General features: G+C 42.9%; 1 long non-coding RNA gene across 1 annotated transcript; it reads left to right on the top strand.

Annotated features, from left to right (window-relative positions):
- The first annotated feature begins 1886 nt into the window (after positions 1–1886).
- On the top strand, positions 1887–4637 carry LOC142491002 (uncharacterized). The gene is made up of 3 exons (XR_012800214.1): positions 1887–2130; positions 2301–2350; positions 4501–4637. It is a non-coding gene; the product is annotated as an uncharacterized LOC142491002 (long non-coding RNA).
- The last annotated feature ends 5732 nt before the right edge of the window (positions 4638–10369 follow it).

The following is a 10369-nucleotide window of genomic DNA, read 5'->3' as shown; positions in this document are numbered from 1 at the left end:
AGGATGTCCTCGGCTGTGCTCTATCTACACCTACTATCTTCTTGCTACCAGTGCTCACCTGGGTTGTATCAGCCACACCTATCCAGAGAGGCTCCCTGCAGTCCTCCTGACCCGCCTCCATCCTTGATTGGTCAGCCCAGCCTTATCTAGCATCTCTGAGCCCTCACTCATCGCTCGACAGAGTCTCTGTATGGAAGTGTTTGGTGTACTCTCGGTTACTACAGGTTTTGACACGGCTCGTACGACTACACCCTTTGGCTCTCGACTTCGGCTCTCCTTAGACTACGTATTTTCTGGCATCCCACGATCACGGCTTGGACTTCAACCTTCCTCATCTCTCCGCTCCCTGACCTCGGCAAGGCAATCACTATTCTACTCCTATACCCGGTACCGGCAAGTATTGTCTACGTTACTTACATCTGGCCTGGCAATGCTTAATACCACACTCCGGACACGCTCCCTTTGCTGCGGGTGCATGTATTCCTACCTCCCCCTTCAGCACAGGGGACAGGTCTGGTCTGCGGGCAGCACCGGCGTAACAATAGGTCGGTGGTGGATGAGCTGCGGGTATTTTATTCCTGAGACTTCAAAGGGATTCCGCTGACCAGGCGCCCCTCAGTCTAAAGAAGTGTCAGGGATGAACGGCCGCGGAGCACCCTAATGTTTACATGGCCGGATTCCTAAGTAGTTGTAGATCCCGGGCCATTGACACCTTCGTGCAAAACCTCAGACTAAGAGGCATCAGAAAGCGGGTGTACACCAGGTATGCTAAGTTGCCCTGGTGTCAAGCCGACACATGCGCTTTGCAAACCGTGAAGCCTTTTTGTCCGTTTTTGCAAACTGTGGGCAACGCAGCTATTGGTGGGTTAAATCTTCTCAGGATGGGGATTGGGAGCTCATGTTAAATTTAGACAGGAATGGTCTATAACTGTGCCCCCCGAGCTATCCCCGGTGTGATCTTGGTGATGATTGTGTTCGTGATTCTTGATCGATGATGTGAATATGCAAGACTTTGATCCAGCATAGCGGCAACCGATCCCGGAGAGAAGGGGTTAATAACAATGTAACCAAGGATTTTCCCCAAACTTCAGAATTCGTTAGCCCTGGTGACTCTGGAACGAATTCTAACGAATCTCTATGAAATTCTTTGAGGTGGCTGAGATATTAGATCGGCAAGTTGCGATCTGGCCACGGGACCTTTAAACCAAGACTGCAATTCTTGCGCTTGCATGCAAAGGACAATTTATTTAGTTCCCTTATCCCAGTAATTCATAGTTTGCTACTGAATCATGTATAATATGCAAGTACACATTTCATAAGATACAGAACACCTGTATGTGGGAGAAGAATACATGGACACTTCTTCCTTTTGTATAATGACCTTGTACAGTGTTGTGCAAATAATGCAAGTTTGGATACTTTGTAAGAACCTTGAATTAAGGAATAGTTTTGGTTACTGTACTCCATTCCATTCAAATACATGCCGTTTGAGATGTGTTCTATGGAAAAGCCTCCGCTTTCTTACGCAATGCTAATATATAGTGCCATTGAAAATGAAAGGAACAAAAAAGCTACGGTCTCACAGATCTATCAATATCTTACGGATAACTACCATTATTATCAAAATCATCCTCAACCAAAGTTATGGAAAAAATCAATCCGACGCACTTTATCAACCAATGCTTCTTTTATTCGAAACCCACCATCTGGCGCAAACAGGGGTGGCTGTTGGTCATTTCATGAATCCGGTATGCGTATGTCTGCAAATGGAAATAAAAAAAGACAGACAATTGTCGGACACGACTACCATGATATAGGTGCCCGCAGCGGTGCCTTAAATGTTCAGCAGAATGTCTTTTTTCAACCTGAGTGGGACTACCAATACCAGAACCATAACGGAGCAACATATTACGATAACATGCAGAATAACGAGTTTGCTCAAACAGATGAAATGACACAAAGTTACTATGTGTATCCGCCTCCGTACATTGTACAAGATGCAAACAGTTATGGAGTAAGCTACAACCCTGCACAGCTGAACACACAGAACAACGAATTGATGGACTACAGCGGCTACATCGCAAACCAAACTTCTATGGCTGCCCCGAATATGAATGCAATATAATGCAGGTAACTATATTGTAAAGACTTTATAAACTGTGTGAATCTTTTCTTCCCGAATGACACGCATATACGTTGTATTCATTGCGCATGCGCGTACCATACTGGAAAAAAAGTTTTTGTTTGTGTAAATTAACATGTCTCTTTTACCTTTTCGACTGCTTCTGATCATATTACAGAGATCGCGCTGTGAAGATCACAATATGCCGGAACACAGTTCTGTAAGAAGGTAAGATCTATTTACTGATATACGTGGCAATATTTTGAACCGTGCTGTGCAATGGCGGTTGAAATCAGAGATATTCGTGCGCAGCCCTTAAATGACAGTCGAGTACGTGTACACCCCTTTGTGAAACTAAAATAATTGTAAACATAACAAAATAATTAGATATGCAGAAAAGCAGTACATATCTTAATTAGTGTAGTTTGCATATGGCTACATAATGTTATGTGCCTGATGAATATTGGTTACTCTGTTGTAGAAATGGCAAGCAAAGCAGCATGTTGCATGTCATTATGTCACATTATGCAGACTATTTACTGTTGTTTATCATTGTGTATGTAACATGTTTGTGGTACTAGAATGTCAACAAACGAAACCTTAGGAAATACAGCCAGTCCTCAGTTATCCGACACAATGCGTAGGTCCAAATGGAGTTGTAAAGCTAAACGTCTTAAAGCGAAACATGCTTTCTCATAGCAACACTGTTAAAAGTAAAAGTTGCGTTTTTTTGGGGGGGTTTTTGCCTTAATAATTTTGTATATACTCCTAATATTAAGGGTAAAAGGGGACGAAAGACAGCACTCTGATAGTGTTAAATTAATGCAATTGCAGGGTGCACGGAACCAAAGGGGACCATTATTCCCCTGTATAGTACTAACAAATCTACGTAAGTACCAGCACTCACTGTCTAATAGCTAAATGATGAAAACAGTTGTAATGCAGAATAAACATTTAATAATAAAACGAACCAGAAATAAATCAAATGTGTTTGCAGAAACCAGTGTCACAAATGGGCATGTCACAAAGTGAGGGTTGGGGGGGGGGAAAGGAAAAGGGGAAAAAAAACATGAAACACAAGGATTATACACAAAAAACAGAGAGCGGCAAGCATGCTAGGGGGGCGACGTTTCGAGGGACTAACTCTTCATCTGGCCCATTCCCCCTGGTCCAAAAGGTCCCAGAGGTACTTCCCTAAGCCTCCCTTCCCCTATAACTGGTCAAATCAGACACCCCTGAAAATAGATAGCAAACATACAGTGTAGGCTAAATACAGCTAAACAGCTAATAGCAGGGCAGCAAGAATCCACTAAAGTCAATGCCAGTAGTACAAGTACCACAAGACACTGTGGGCAATGGTACAGTAAAGGCTGAACACAGCTTGCAAGAAAGCAGCTTGCAAAGAAGCACCAGGAGTCCACAACAGTCAATGAAAGGTTAATGGCAATAGCAAATGAAGACAGTAATCAAACCCTATATGAAGACAGTAATCAAACCTGTGGCTCTGCTCCTTGTGCTCGTGTGGAGTGTAGGCACTCCACACGAGCACAAGGAGCAGAGCCACAGGGTTTGATTACTGTCTTCATACAGGGTTTGATTACTGTCTTCATTTGCTATTGCCATTAACTTTTCATTGACTGTTGTGGACTCCTGGTGTTTTTTTGCAAGCTACTTTCTTGCAAGCTGTGTTCAGCCTTTACTGTACCATTGCCCACAGTGTCTTGTGGTACTTATACTACTGGCATTGACTTTAGTGGATTCTTGCTGCCCTGCTATTAGCTGTTTAGCTGTATTTAGCCTACACTGTATGTTTGTTATCTATTTTCAGGGGTGTCTGATTTGACCAGTTATAGGGGAAGGGAGGCTTAGGGAAGTACCTCTGGGACCTTTTGGACCAGGGGGAATGGGCCAGATGAAGAGGTAGTCCCTCGAAACGTCGCCCCCCTAGCATACTTGCCGCTCTCCGTTTTTTTGTGTATATTCCTTGTGTTTCATGTTTTTTTTCCCCTTTTCCTTTCCCCCCCCCCACCCCTCACTTTGTGACATGCCCATTTGTGACACTGGTTTCTGAAAACAAATTTGATTTATTTCTGGTTCGTTTTATTATTAAATGTTTATTCTGCATTGCAACTGTTTTCCTCATTTAGCTATTAGACAGCGAGTGCTGGTACTTACGTAGACTTGTTAATACTCCTAATATTGTACCAGGATAATAAAAGATGAAACACATAAACATTATATCGTGTGTGTGTGTGTGTAAAGAAATATATTTTAGTTCATAGGTACATTATACCAACCGTGTGTTTAGATGCATCATTAAGTAACTATGTAACCGATATATTACTTACATTAATATTATATATCTAATTCTTTCACAGATGTTCACAGCTCCGTTCAAGACAGAAGATAATGTGAATGCATGTATCCAAAGACCGAGCAACTGAGAGCTTTTCCATTATGGCCACATGCCAAAGACATCACATGGCCAGTCATGCTATGATACCTCAAACTGAACACGCACACTTTTATATATCGTAGTTAATCATAGATTATCGCTTTTTTTAAAAATAAACATTAAATACATAATGTAGGCTTTTTGATACTAACTTGAAATGTGTGTTAACATTTCAATAAACTTTGACATTACATCTTTTGTTAGTGCTCCTTTTTTATCAATGGGACGCAGATTACAGTGACATCATTCAAGTATAAAAAATTGTATATGTCGCCTGAAGAAACACACATGTACTTGTGTTCAAAATGTATTGTTAAAAGTTTTACTTTAACTATTGTAGAAAACATTTACATAAAATATGAATCTGGAATTGTGTGCTTTACAATTAAACATTAATAATGATAGGGATACATGGCAGATTAATGATAGAAGAGATCAACATCTCATCTGCTTATACTCATGCAGACACTAATTATGTATGTAGTCATACTTACATACGTGACAATCATAATATGAAGCACGGAATGTGAAGCATAACAATTCTGTAAACCTTTAATAAGACCATTAATTATTTCTTAGTTGATCATGATGTTGAAAGTATGAGCCAAAATACATATATAATCATTTACAGTAGTTCAGTTGTAAGATAACACTATGCAGAGTATTGAATACAGCATTTGTTTTTCACTTAATACACAATATTCTGCATGTAACGATGTACACATTGTATAGTTGGTTTGAAAGAAGATTAATACAAGAATAGAGGTGTTAAAAATAAACATACCGTAGGCAGCCGAAGTTCTGATCATTCCTTAGAAAATGTGCAGTTCGTTGGAGAGAGCAGCATCCTAAGATTATACACACAATGCAATGTTACACACACAACGAGATGATGACAGATTATATGATATGTATTGTTAAAACTTACATGTGAAAAAATTAGCAATTAAGGACCTGCGAGTCTCCACCCCACTGGCTGTATGGTCCCTAACCCCTGCAGGAGGCACAAGAGGATCCTCCTCTAAATCATCACGAATGTTGCCTTGAAGATTGTGACGTAGTGCTATGTTGTGCAGAATGCAACAACAAATCACTGTCACCAACCTTCGCTGGCGAATACTGTAGCGCACCACCAGATCTATCAAGACACCTAAAACGACTTTTCAACACTCCAAATGTCCTCTTGATCACCGAGCGTGTGGATATGTGTGCGGCATTATATCGTTCCTCTGCAGGGGTTTTAATATTACCCAGTGGGGTCAGAAGCCAAGGGCGGCTACCATTTCCTGAGTCACCTATAAGAGAGTGAAATGACATAAAGGTTAAAAGATGTAAGTAAATTCCAAACATTGTGTATTGCCTTTTCATAATACATGACAGTGAATAATATAGAACACATGCCATAACAATGAAATCCTGATCTGCCATTACGATGCATGACATGGATTACATATAGAAGTTAACAACAATGAATGATTTGATGTTAATTAGAATCTTAGCAACACACAATGAAACATTAATCTGGACATTAAATGTAGTTGTAAGTGCAGTTTATGTAACATTGACTGACCCAGTAGCCAACCTTCCTCGAATTCCCCCGCTTCAAATTTGCGTAACACTAACGAGTTTTTTTTAAAATATGTGAATCTTGGCAGGCACCTGGGAAGTGAGCTACTTGGGAGAATTTTCATGTATGCGTCACATACGACCTGCACATTGAGCGAGTGGTAATTTTTCCTGTTCCGAAAATCCCTCTCCTCTTCACGTAGCGTGGTCAGCGCAACATGTGTGCAATCTATAGCACCCATCACATTGGGTAGCCCAGCTACATTATAAAATGCAGTCTTCAGTACCTGCCACTCTGTTTGCTCACTAGGAAAATGTATATAATCACCAGTGCGTCAAGTCACTGCACATAGAAAGTGGCTAAAGGTCCGTGAGAATGCCGACTGCGAGACCCCGCCTACTATGCCCACAGTTGTCTGAAATGAGCCCGAAGCAAGAAAATGTAAGGAGCACAGCATTTTAACAAGGCCAGGCACTGCATGACTCCTGTCTGTTGTTGGCTCTAAATCTTCTCTTAAAACTTCATACAGTTCCAAGATAGCCGCTGAGCTCAATCTGTAACGCCTGTTAATTTCTTCCTCCGTCAAGCCCTCTAGGGAGGTTCTTTGTCTAAAATTGCGGGGGGCTATATGTCTCACAACACGGATCTCCCTTGCTTCCCTCTCTCTCCTCTCTCTCCTCTCTCTCCTCTCTCTCATCTCCAACATAATCTCCCTCCTCCTCCTCGCACAAAAAATCAGAAAAGCACAATCTGGTGGCGGTTCCATGTCGTCGTGGTAGGTAAGTGCCTTCTTCTATCCTTTAAATAGGCAGACTAATTAGTCAAATGATTATAAATGATGACACGTGTGTTGGTTAGTATTGTGAACATATTAAATTTACTAATTGTACAACATCATTATTTTGTGATTTCGATGTGTTACACACATAATGAAATGTGATGTCATCATCAATTATGCACCATTCGAAAATAAACAATGTAAGCGAAGCTGGTATGGTTAGTTGTCATTGGGTCTGGCACATGATTGGTCACGCATGCAAACGGGGAACCACGAACACTCATGGACCCCCAACACATCCGGAACCCCCGCGGGGATACCCGCACAACCCCCAGAATTCCTCGTGAAACCCTCGCGGGGTCAGCCGCGACCCCTGGCCTCCCTCGGGGACACCCGCGCGACCCCCGACCTCCCTCGGGGACCCCCGCGGGGTCAGCTGGGGACACCCGCCGGCCTGTTGTATGGGTTTTGCGCATGCAAAAAAAAAAGCCAGAATTTTTTCTAAGTCCAGATTTCTTCGCGTCTACTCTGACCTGACATGATATGATCAACGCAACTTTCGCGTTTGCTAAGGTTGCATTGCTTAGTGCATCCCGCTTAAGGGCAGAATTTCACGCAAACAGGGCTGCGATCGAGCAAAGTTGGACTTTCCTGGAATTCCTGAAAAAAGTAATTTTTAGAGCGCAAAGTGCCTGTTTGCGTTGCTTAGTGCATCGGGTTGAGCCAAAAATTACGATCGAAGAGGACTTTGCGCTCTAAAAGTGACTTAACGGAGCTTATTGCATAGCCCCCATTGAGCGTTGTGCGCTGTTTTTTTGTGTCTTTTTTCCCCTCTAGTTGTTGGCGGGTGTTGAGCAACCCCCTTGTTAACAGCTGCAGACGCTCTCATTATATACCTGATTCAGGTCACGTATTTTTTTTTCAATATCACATTGATCTTTATATGTGTACTATCACTTATTGAGTGTTGAGATTTTTTGGGTTGGAATTACGGTTGTCACTGTTTTTCTATTTATTAATTGATTTATTATATTAGCGCACCTTTTTCTTTCTGTCTGTCTGTTGAGCTTGTGCTAGATCTTGCTGGTTTAACTAAGTTAATCCCTTCATAGTTAACGCTGCAGAGTGAGAGTATACCAGGGGTATGGCAGGTAGTTTGTGCACCAGGTAGTTCCTCTCTGAAGGCGCCAACCCCCGACTCATGAATGCCACAGGGTCTCAGCCCCTCAGGGTGCTCCTGATACAGTTTTGTTTCAAACCCCTAGGCTGGCATCTACATGAAGCACATAGGGTTTTGGTGCATCAGAAAACATGAGTACTGGTGCATAAGTGAGACAGGCCTTTATGGCTTGGAAAGCCTCTTCACACTTCAAAATCCACCTGTCTCCAAATGGCTCATTTATTTAGAAATAGTCTTGACGGGTTGCTCCGGCAGTCATACTGAATCCTCTGGGTGGTGGATAGTCTTTCGTTAATTGCATCAACGGCTGTACTATAGCTGAGAAATTATTTGCGAACCATCTTTAATATCGACACAATCCCAGAAAGGATCGGAATGATGTCAGTTTTTTGGGCCTAGGCCAGAATGCAATGGCCTCTAATTTAGAGGGGACGGTAGCCACTCCTTTTTAAGACACGATATGTCCCACATACATGACATACATCCTGCCAAACGGACACTTGTCCAGTGACAATTTTAGTCCACTTTTGCTCAGCCGATCTAGTACCTTCATCAGACAGCCGAGTGTTCCTCCAAGGTTTTCCCAATCACTATTAGGTCATCTAGATATACCAGTACCTCTAATATATTCATATAACCTAGAACACGTTCCATCAATCTTTGGAAAGTAGCTGGGGCTCCTGACACTCTTTGGAGCATGCGCTCGAATTGATAGAACCCTAACGGGTACATAAGAGCAATCTTTTCTATATCTTGTTTGCATAATGGGATCTGATAATATCCCCTGCGGAGGTCCAAGTCCAAAAACCATTTGCTCTCGGTGAGACTATCCAATGCATCTTCTATACATGGCATGGTATATTGATGTCAGGTGGTCCTTTTGTTCAGCGTGTGGTACTCAATGCACATTCTTACTGTCCCATTTTTCTTCCGGGACACCACTATGGGTGATGTGTATGGGCTCAGAGATTCTGAGATTATGCTGGCCTCCATCAGTTCCTGGAGATGTTGTCTCACTTCATTCACATCAGCCAGGGCTAATCTCCACGACCTTTCCCTGAAAGAGCAAGCATCATGAAGGTGGATGCTGTTCGACTCCATGGGCTTATCCTACATCCCATTCTTGACTGGAAAAAACCTCCAGCCTACGAGCCATCTTCTCTTGCAGTCGTTTCTTCCAGTGTTCTGGAGCAGGGCTGTCTCCAAAATTCAACATAACTGGGATCAATCTATTCACATGGGATTTTCTTGTCCCTGCGGGGCTCATCACCTCAGCACTATACAGTTGTGCCACCACCATACCTCTTCGTATCCACACATAATGGGTGTTCTCATTTCTTACTTATACCCCTTGTGTGTTCATTTTCCTGTCTGTATGGACAGCACCCCGGCCTTTACCTGTAGCCCTTCATTGTATCCTCCATGGGGTTGACTATCGATCATGACAGTGATCTCTTCTATATTTTGCCGGAGTGTAATTTTTCCAGTTATCCTCTGTATGCTGTTGGGGGGCATTTGCACAGGGCTGGGTCCTGCCCACATGACCTCCCCCAAGGGCCCTTCAGTCTCAGCCCTATTTTTTTTCCATCTGCTGGTCAATGTTTGACCAGAATCGATTCCGCCAATGGTATGGCACCATTTTGCTAGTTGTCCAGAAATATTGGCATTCGTGCCAATTATGGCCCCAATTTCTTCCTTGCTGCGGATTTCAGAGCATATGAGGGCCACCACAGTCAATGGTCCTTCTACTCAAGTTATGTTCTTGGGAAACTCGAGCTTCTCCACTTCATTCCCTAGGATAGAGTAGCTGGCATCACTGAGGTCCCAAATGCCCAAGCCCTCCAGTGGTTGCAACAGCAGATATTTTAGATACCGATCATACCAGGGTTTAAAAATAAAGGATACTTGTGATTCACTATCCAAGAGGACGTTGCATATTTGTCCCTCAATCATCGCCTTGACTTGCGCTGATGGGAGGAGGTAGAATGATCGCTTGCTGGTGCCGTCCGCACTGAGCCTTTCTGCACCTGGGGCCCAATATTCTCCTTCATTGGGTTCAAGGTCATTTCCCAATGCAGAACAAGAGCGGGTGAACTGCTTCACCACTGAGGTAGATTCTCTCTTTTCCTGCAATGATTGGCATAGTGTCCTTCTTCCCCACATCTATATCAGAAATCCGGCCCTCCAGTTTTGGGATCAAGATTTCTCCACAGCTTCTTGCCCAACCTAGGCGGTTGTTCTTTAGGGGGTGGCCATTTGTGCTTCCC

This window comes from Ascaphus truei, chromosome 3 (genome assembly GCF_040206685.1).
Source record: "Ascaphus truei isolate aAscTru1 chromosome 3, aAscTru1.hap1, whole genome shotgun sequence".
In the NCBI taxonomy this organism is placed as follows: Eukaryota; Metazoa; Chordata; class Amphibia; order Anura; family Ascaphidae; genus Ascaphus; species Ascaphus truei.
This window is presented reverse-complemented; position numbering and strand designations above follow the sequence as displayed.